This window comes from Nothoprocta perdicaria, unplaced genomic scaffold, assembly GCF_003342845.1.
Source record: "Nothoprocta perdicaria isolate Ctin4 unplaced genomic scaffold, notPer1 scaffold_53, whole genome shotgun sequence".
NCBI lineage: Eukaryota > Metazoa > Chordata > Aves > Tinamiformes > Tinamidae > Nothoprocta > Nothoprocta perdicaria.
Window position 1 is genome coordinate 566,767 of NW_020455788.1, and position 8,790 is coordinate 575,556.

The following is an 8,790-nucleotide window of genomic DNA, read 5'->3' on the forward strand; positions in this document are numbered from 1 at the left end:
AGACAAGGACATATCTAGGACATTGCTCAATTTTCCTTGCAGTTCATAGCCAGACACAATATGAAATACATTTCTAAACTACTCAACACAGAAATATGAAATCCTAGCAAAGAGGTAGATCCTAAGTATGTCAAAAGAGGACAGTAACTACTTAGTAATTTGTAGTTCGTATTACTAATTACTAAGTAATAACTCAGTAATAACTAATGAGGGAGTGGGGGGCTTGAAACAGAGCAAAGCAAGTTTTTCTCCTGTAAGACCCATGCTGCCATCACAAGACAGATGGAAAAGGAAGCCAGAACTGTCCTAACCTCCATAGCAGCTAAGGAATCAATAAACAAAGCAGCCGTGCTGCCTTACCAGGCTCTGAACTACATGGAAACCGATGCCTGTTGACCTCAGATGCCAGAGACATTCTGTTTTTTCAAGGCTGGCATTAATATCTTGAAAATAATTTGGGGGAAACAAGGGCTTGACTCGGGATAACCTGACACTAGCTCTGCGCAGTCACCAGCTGCCCATGCACTGCAACATCACCCTCTCACAGCGATTGGTTTCCACCCCGCCCTCCTGCCAGCACAAGCACCTTTATTTGGCTGCACAGCAAAACCCAGGTTCAGGCAGGGCAGCTCCTCGATTCGGTCACGATACAGCCGTGCAGACAACAGCAGCAGCCAATGGTGCTGACAAAACAGCCAGTGCAGAGGGGCCCCCGCTTTGAGCAGCCCCCTGGACTCAGGGCACACGTGCAGGTCTAACTTGCTGTGCTTTGAGGCTAGTTTTAAGGACATATGGGCTATAGCAGTGATTTAAGCTAGAAAATGACAATGCTTTGGAAGAGAAGAGCAAGCACCTGGTTACCACATCTCAGCCAAGAATATGGCAATTCCAAACTTTAGCCAAGGCCACAGTTTCATGTTGTGTTTTCTTCAGGAACGTTGCAACCTGAGAAACTCCCCGCTCTTTCCCACTCACTCCCACTTGGAGCCATCTGCATTGCCCTTCGCTTTGTACAAATAACATAAACCTGATCTTTGGCACAGCACACCCGATCCAGGTTGGAAACCAAACAATTGCCAGAAGGCTATTATTTTTCTGACAGTCTTTACAGCACCGCTCCTTATCTCTCAGCAAACAAGAGCCAGCAGCTGTGGGGAGGCAGAAAGGCTGAGAAAAGCAAGACAAGCAAGAGGCTGGTGAGTGGCTGCTGCAAGGGAAAACCAGGAGACCCTCCTCTTCTCCATTACATTCAGGATTGCCTAATGGTATCACCGTGACTCCAATTTCTGGTTCTGTAGAACTTCATTGCATCCAAAGCTGAGAAGCACGCAGAAAGGTCTGAGCTGCTGCAATTTCACAGCTTGAGGTACTCAAGTAAACTGAAATTTGTGTTTTCACATATGCACGCTTTGAATAACGCCGGCTCGGGAGCAGAGAGCCCACGGAGCCCGGAGCTGCCTGCTGATAGCCTCAGATCACCCAGCAACCTAATCCATAGACATCCCAGCTTCGGATCTCTCTGCCAGGGAATTGAGAGTTCATCCGGAAGAGAGACAACGGAGCATTCTAAGCGCATGGGCCTGATGTTAAGTAATATCTAAACATACCTTGTTCAAAAAATACATACCTATCTGCATGCAGTCTTAATTAGAAAAATACTCAAGCATACTGGTTTCTGAGGTGTTTAAAGAAGCCTCTGCTCATGACAAATCCCATACTAGTGCACAAATTGAACATGTAATTCCCCATTGGCCAAAACATCTTCTTATGAAAAGCCCTTTCAGGAAATTTTGCATTGATTCAGCACATACTGAGTCAATTCCATCTCTTCAGCTTTCTCCTGCTAAGAATATACATCCTTATACATCCTTCTACACTTGTGTCCTCTGTGCCATGCGTGTTTGAATTAAATGCTAAAGAAACACTCTGAATGCAGTCCCATGGACCTTTCATGAAGCATAAGATGACTATAAACACACTCGAGCACTGCCTGTGCAAGGGAAGTTTGCAGCCAGATTTTAGGCACAACCCTGCAGGTTTTTCCCAAGGAGGCTTTTTGTGCATCTCCACAGCAGCCTTCACATGAAGGCTTGCACACAGCTGCAAAGCAGCAGCGAGGTCTATTTCAGAGACCAAGAAAGGGGCACAGGTTAGTAATTCGCTTCCTTTCCTGAAGGAAGCATGCAAGATTAAGATGTTTATGGTTTCTGCAAACAAGTCTTATCTTCACGTTGAGGGAAACTGTGACCTTTGAACAAGAACGCACTGCATGTGGAGATGACAGGGAAAAGGATTCACCTAACCGCAGAGTTCAAAAAGGAGGAAAAGCAGGTACCTGTTCAGGTGTCCCCAGGGAATTCTAGGTGTAAACGATCATGCCCAAACCATAAACACATAAAGCACCACCACATTAAGAAATTCAACTGCAAGACAGCAGGTAGAGCAGTACAGAAGGAAGATGACCAGCAGTGTTTGAGGTCAGCGACAGGTAACAACTATGCTGACCTAAGTTTTGGAGGGGGGAAAAAAAAAATCACTTAAAACAGTAATGTAACTGTTACAGAAGCAGTATCATCATATATAATCCCTTGCAGTTGTGGTCTCTGCAGAAAACATCAGGAAATACAATCATAATTCTCTCCCTGGTCTGATAAAAACTTCAACTCACCAGACACTACAGAATTCTTTAAGATTTAGTTTATCCTACAAATTAGAATCATTATAAACTGCAAGATAGCATCTCTGGTAATAGTAAGAGGACGGGATTGTGGATGTATGCACATACAGCACAGCATGCCAACCTGATGATCTTATTTAACCTCTACACAAAACTACGCTTTAAAAGAATCCTTTGGCCTCCAGATAGCATCAGATTCTGGTGTCTTATGGTCAGTTACCAGCCCTACGCAGACAGAAAGGCTATTTCTGCCCGAGTTCTTCAAATACTTTAAAGACACATATAGGAAACACTTTATTTAATACCCTTATCCCACCATCTTTTGCAGTTATCTTGCATGACTGTAGGTCATCTGACATGAGGGACAGTTTAGTTCAATCCACACAAAAATAACTTCAGTTTCAGTCACCCCACCAGGCATATGTTCACATGAAAGAAATATCTAGTCCACTGACCACAACATCTGCTACCTTAGCGGATGTGTAGACCACTCCTTCACTAAAGTGCTATAAACATGCAACTCAAACAGCAGGTAATAGAAATCTTGTTATTACCAATGTACTTTACAACTTCCTAAATTCAGACAGCGGAATCTTCGAGAAGGGCCACAATTCCACCCTCTATTATGGATTACAAAAACAGTAAAAGGAAAGTAAAAAAGGAAAGTGAAACCAACAAGTGGGGTTTTGGTGTTAACTACTCTTCCCCAGCCTGGAAAGACAAACCACACCTGAAACAAGCCACGTGGGAAGCCAGCACTACCCTGAGTCTGAATGTCTTTTCAATCAAAAATTAATTCCTCAAAGCTGATGTAAAAACAAACAACAACAAAAAACGGCTTAAAATATTTTCTGAGTCAGTGCAGTGGAAGCAGGTAGGTACAACGGAACACACAGAGACCACACACCGAGGCTTTGGCAACAGACTTTACTTGCAGAAGCACTCGAGAGTAAGTTTCTTTTGAAAAAACACAAGCCAAGTGTGAACACACAAAACATTTACAAGCACTGATATAGAAAACAGAAGCAGGATTTAATCACAGAAACCTTCTACATAAAATTGCTTATAAAGAGACATGTCACCTTTGGCATAGCTTGTGCACAGGGTTATGTTTCTCTACAAGAAGATGCTACTCTTACAACCCAGAGTTGAGTTAAGTACACAGTAAAAAATGAGTTGTACTACCGTGAGAAAAATACACCACACTGTACTAAAGATTCTGCTCAATTTCTTGCTTCCAGAAGAGCAAAAGCAGGTGAAAATTGCAGCCTTTACATGAAGACATTCACAGGCTTGTTTAGTCTGACACACTGCTTTGCTAATTTCCCACTGCCACATACCACCCATTCTCCAGATATTTTATGAGAAGCTCTGCAACTCTTTTAGCGTCGTTAGATGGAATGCTACTTCCAAAGACTGTTTGCTTGTTATTTTTTTGCCAGAGATTCCTGCCAACTCTGAGAATGACTGGAAGGATACAGGATGTGGCTCTCCTCTGGGTAGCCCCCTCTGGAAAGCCGCCCATTAGAAAGCATAAAGGGAATCAGTACCCAAAGAACTAATGGTAGTAACACAAGTACTCCACACAAGCAGCTACTTTATGGTATTCTGGGGTATTTGCAATAATTTCACCATCATTCCCAATGCTTTTCCTTGTGCCTCTCTGTTCTTAAACTTCAGATCTTGAACAGGTGCCTGGATAAAATGATTAAGATGCATTTAATAATAAAATGATGAACGCGTTTGAATCACTAAGTTTTCAAAAACTGTAAGAGTGTAATAAGAGTCTTTATAAATGTTGACAGTTCAAATGTATTATTTGGTTTACTAGTGGGTTTTTTTCCCCCTCTTCTTTTTGTAATTTGTATCAAAAAACACACAGCTGAGACTTTGAATCCCCAATTTTTATTTATTTTTTATGTTTAAGAGTTTGTCTTGAATTACCTTAAACCACCTCTGGAATATTTATCTATGTTCAATTGATTATGTTTGACTATGTTCAATTGAGCACTTGGATAAAGAAGGCTTTACACATACCTATGTGTAAACTATACTCTCAGCTACCTCTGCAACGTTCCTCAAGGACTTTAGAGCTCACCCTTGTTTGTCTTCACAGATGTTAAAACCAACCACCTAGTATCCTTTCCAACTCCTCCTTTCTCAACTGCGAGCAGGCTTTAGGACTACGAGTACTCTTTTCAACTGAGGAAAAGAAATCTTTTTCTAGAAGTGATTTCTAAACTCTGTTAATGAGGGCTAGCGGTTATGCCCAGAGCTTCAAGGAAGTTTTAAATCTTTTAAGTTCCTGCAAGTGAAGTGAACAAATAATTAAGAAAAAGCTTTTTTTTTTTTTTTTTTTTTTTTTTTTTGGAGGGACAATGAATCCAAAGTGTAACATTTAAGAAAACACAAATAGCTTTTCCTATACAATTGAGACTGAAAAACACAATGTGCTACAACACATAACAAATGTTTCCAGCAGTTACGCTCCAAGGGAGAAGAAATTTGCACGCATTTGTTACAACCACAGCACTTATGCCTCAGTATTGACTGAATTTGGCAGGGCAGGCCCAGCACCGTAACTGGGCGATTTCACTGAGCGTTTCGTCCACAGAGACTTCTCCGTCACACATGTTCAGATGGAAGAGAAGCCAGCCTTATTAACAGCTGCCATGGACTTTTATACCGCTACAAAGACACAATTTCTCAGGAAAAAGTACAAAACTGACACGTGCTAATATAATACAATGGCCACAGAAAAACGCAGTGTAGCTACTCCTTTCACAGGACAGCGTTTTGTAATTAAATTTGGTGTTAGAAAAGTACTCTCACGCAGATAGGGTTTTTTTTATTCCCCCTCCAGAAATTTAGTTTCATCATTTAAAACATCTGAAGGAGACTGCAACCTTTTCTAGGTCAGCCAATTTCATACTCACTTTGGTTTTATGTTACTGATGCAATAAATGCAGTCAATCAAAACGACAAGCAAGATGTAGAAAGTAACTTCTTTATTCAGGTCTGATGCCAGCCTCAGAACACACATTTCAAACCCTTAAGGCACACATTTTTACATGGGTTCAAAGACTAAACACTGAAATCTCTAAGTTGGACGATCTTGCCTGCAATCTATGAGTTGATCCGTGTAAATATGGAATAACGTAGGTTGTGAGGGACCTCCAGAGGTCAGCTAGCTGGTCCCCAGCTTGCAGCAGGCCTAATTAGAGCACGTTGCTCAGGGCTACACCCAAGAGAGTCTGGAAAACCTCCAAGGATGAAGTTTCCACAACTTCTCTGAGCAGCTTTGTCCAGTATTTATCTACTTTCTTAGTAAATTCATTTCCCTTGATTCTAAACCACATCCCATGTTAAAGCTTACCCCCATTGCTTCTCATCCTGTTGCTGCACGCTTCCGAGAAAAGCCTGGCCCCGTCTTCTCCATATCCTCCAACCAACTAGACATCAACAAGGTCTGCCCCGAGCCTTCTCCTCCTCAGCCCGAGCAAACCCAGGTCTCCCAGCCTCTCCACACAGCCCATGCGCTGTGAAAAAAACACACTACAATTCTGTACTCAAACGCCACTGTACATCAGAAGACAGTCCAGTTATTTAAAAAGTATTGATCTTAAACCTTGACCTTACCTGGACCTTCATCTCTAATAAGGGCTTATTCACATTACTCCTATAATTAACCCATTATAATGGGAGAAAGTTGTCCAGGATCTATTGTGTTCATTTTCATGAACATGGTCTCCCAAATCCCATTCAACCTGATTCCAGGAAAAGTATCTAAAAGAACAGAATGAAGAGCACATTCCACAGCACCCTGAAGCACCTCACGAGGTATACCTAAAAGCAGCAAGACTGTTGTCTACAAACACCAAATTGTTTTAGCACGTGGACACCAGAGCTTCCATAAAAACCTATTCTGCCCCTTTTAATAGCTGTAAGGACTCAGGACTTCCGACAGCTTTAAAGGAACACAAATGCTACAGTCCTCCCCCTTCTCCTTGACCAAACTCTGCCCTCTCTTCCTGAGGAAGTGCTATGAGACCTAGTTTGGCAGAGCACGTACGCAGTGAATTATCTGGAGACTGCTCTACAGGGCCATCTAAAGCCCTTCTAGAAACTTTAAGGAACTTCAAATTTGTTTATATCATTCCCTCCAGTACATAACTGAACAGCAGTGACTCGGAAACACTATGCACAACAGGAACTAACAACTTGAGATCTAAAAATCTATATTCTAATGGCTTTGTTTACTTCTTTCTTCCCCCATTTCTAGAAGCATAACAGAAGCCATTCTAAGGTGAGAACCTTAATTAGAAAGTTCAAAAAAACAAAACCTCTCATCACTCAAAAACTGTTCATAATACCGGGGAGAGTCCAATAAGTTATCATGGAAAATAAGGGTACCTTGATGTCCCAATATATATCCCAATATGTCCCTTGATGTCCCCAAATATGTCCCAATCTCCTCATTTTATATCAAGGTTTTCTTTTTTTCTTCAAACGTGGTCTTGGAAAACCATTAGCTGTTTGCTTTAGAGCAAAACATTGCAATGGAGAAACACATTCCCGTTTAAAATTGTACTGCAGAAAGAAAAGCAATTTTCTCTTCATCCTTTATTGTTCCCACAAGTGTCTTGATAGATCCCAAAAAACATTTTTCTGTCAAACTCATTTAACAATTGAACACACACACATATATGTATCTCAGAATTATGCACAGCTTGGAGAGTTAACCTCAATGTTATTTGAGTTACATTTGCTTCCTTTTTCTTAATTGTGTTACTGAAGCATCAATTCAGTTTTTAACCCATCCATGGATTACTACTTTTTCTAATCCTGTGCTCCCTTAATTATACATAACTGACTGACTAGTTTTTCCTTCAATATCCCACAATTTTTTAAATTGATTTCTTTTCAATGTGTTTTAATAAAGGTGCCAAGAGGTAACATTACTGTATTTGCTGAACATGAATCTCAAAAGAGATTGAGTGTTAACAGAATAGCAAAGAAAGGACTTGCCATGAAAGCAAACAGAGCTCTAAAGTTTTCTTAACACTTCAGAGCAGTCCTACCTGCTGAAACCCTAATTTTGAACTGCCTCCCTCCTAGTCTTTGGTGATGCTTACACTGGTCTCCCCAGCAGCAAAACCCACCTTGACTCTTAGTATTCCAAACATCTTCACTTGCAAATTTTAAAGTGATCTATGTGGCCTGTACCTATATATTACTAGATATAAATAGGTACCAAAATATATAAATACACAAATACATACTATACATGGTTAGGATTAATCTATTTCCCCTTCCTGCATAAAGGGAAAAAGAACAAAATTCCAAAGCCAGAAAGCCAAAGGGAACAGGACCGACCATACCTTCCGCAGCAGTAACCTCCAGCTCTGAAACTACAGGAAAACAAAATCTTTAAACAGCTATAGATGCCAGCCTGGAGATTGAAGTCGTTAATCAAGGTTATTACATTTAACCTCTCAGTTAAGTTAGTGATTTGGTCCATGTAAAGTGCTGGTGAAAGGAATACAAGATTCCTAACTCTAAATCTTTCCGACCCGCAAACACATGTGAGAAAGACCCCAAACTCTGCCCTGTTCAGCTTCTATCCTTGGATAACACTACTTCCACCTGGGGTTTTTCCTAGGATCTCTCACTATCCTTTCTCCAGCAAACCTTGCTCCTTCCACAGGTAGCTGCATGACAGGTTGTCATCCAGTATGCCCGGGGACTTGAAAGACACATTCAAAAGCAATAACACACACACGCTACTAATTGCACGCAATTTCTCAATTACACAGGGGTTCTCTTTAGGCTTCCTCAGTTTGGCAGCAGCAGCTCTTACATTCACACACCGCGTTCCGATTCCCAAATACACGGACGAACAAAATCCCAAAGGAAAAGCTTTTTACACTTGGCTTTTCCATTCTTTGGAAAAGAACACAGTTGTATTTAGCGCTGTGCGGAGAGCGTGGGGAAAGGCCTCAGGCTGAGCTCCGCATTAAGACCGACACCGGAGGCTGTGCGGGGCCCGGGGCAGGCCCAGGGCTCCCCGCTGGACAGGCCCGCCCGCTCCCCGCGCACCGGGGCGAGCGAGA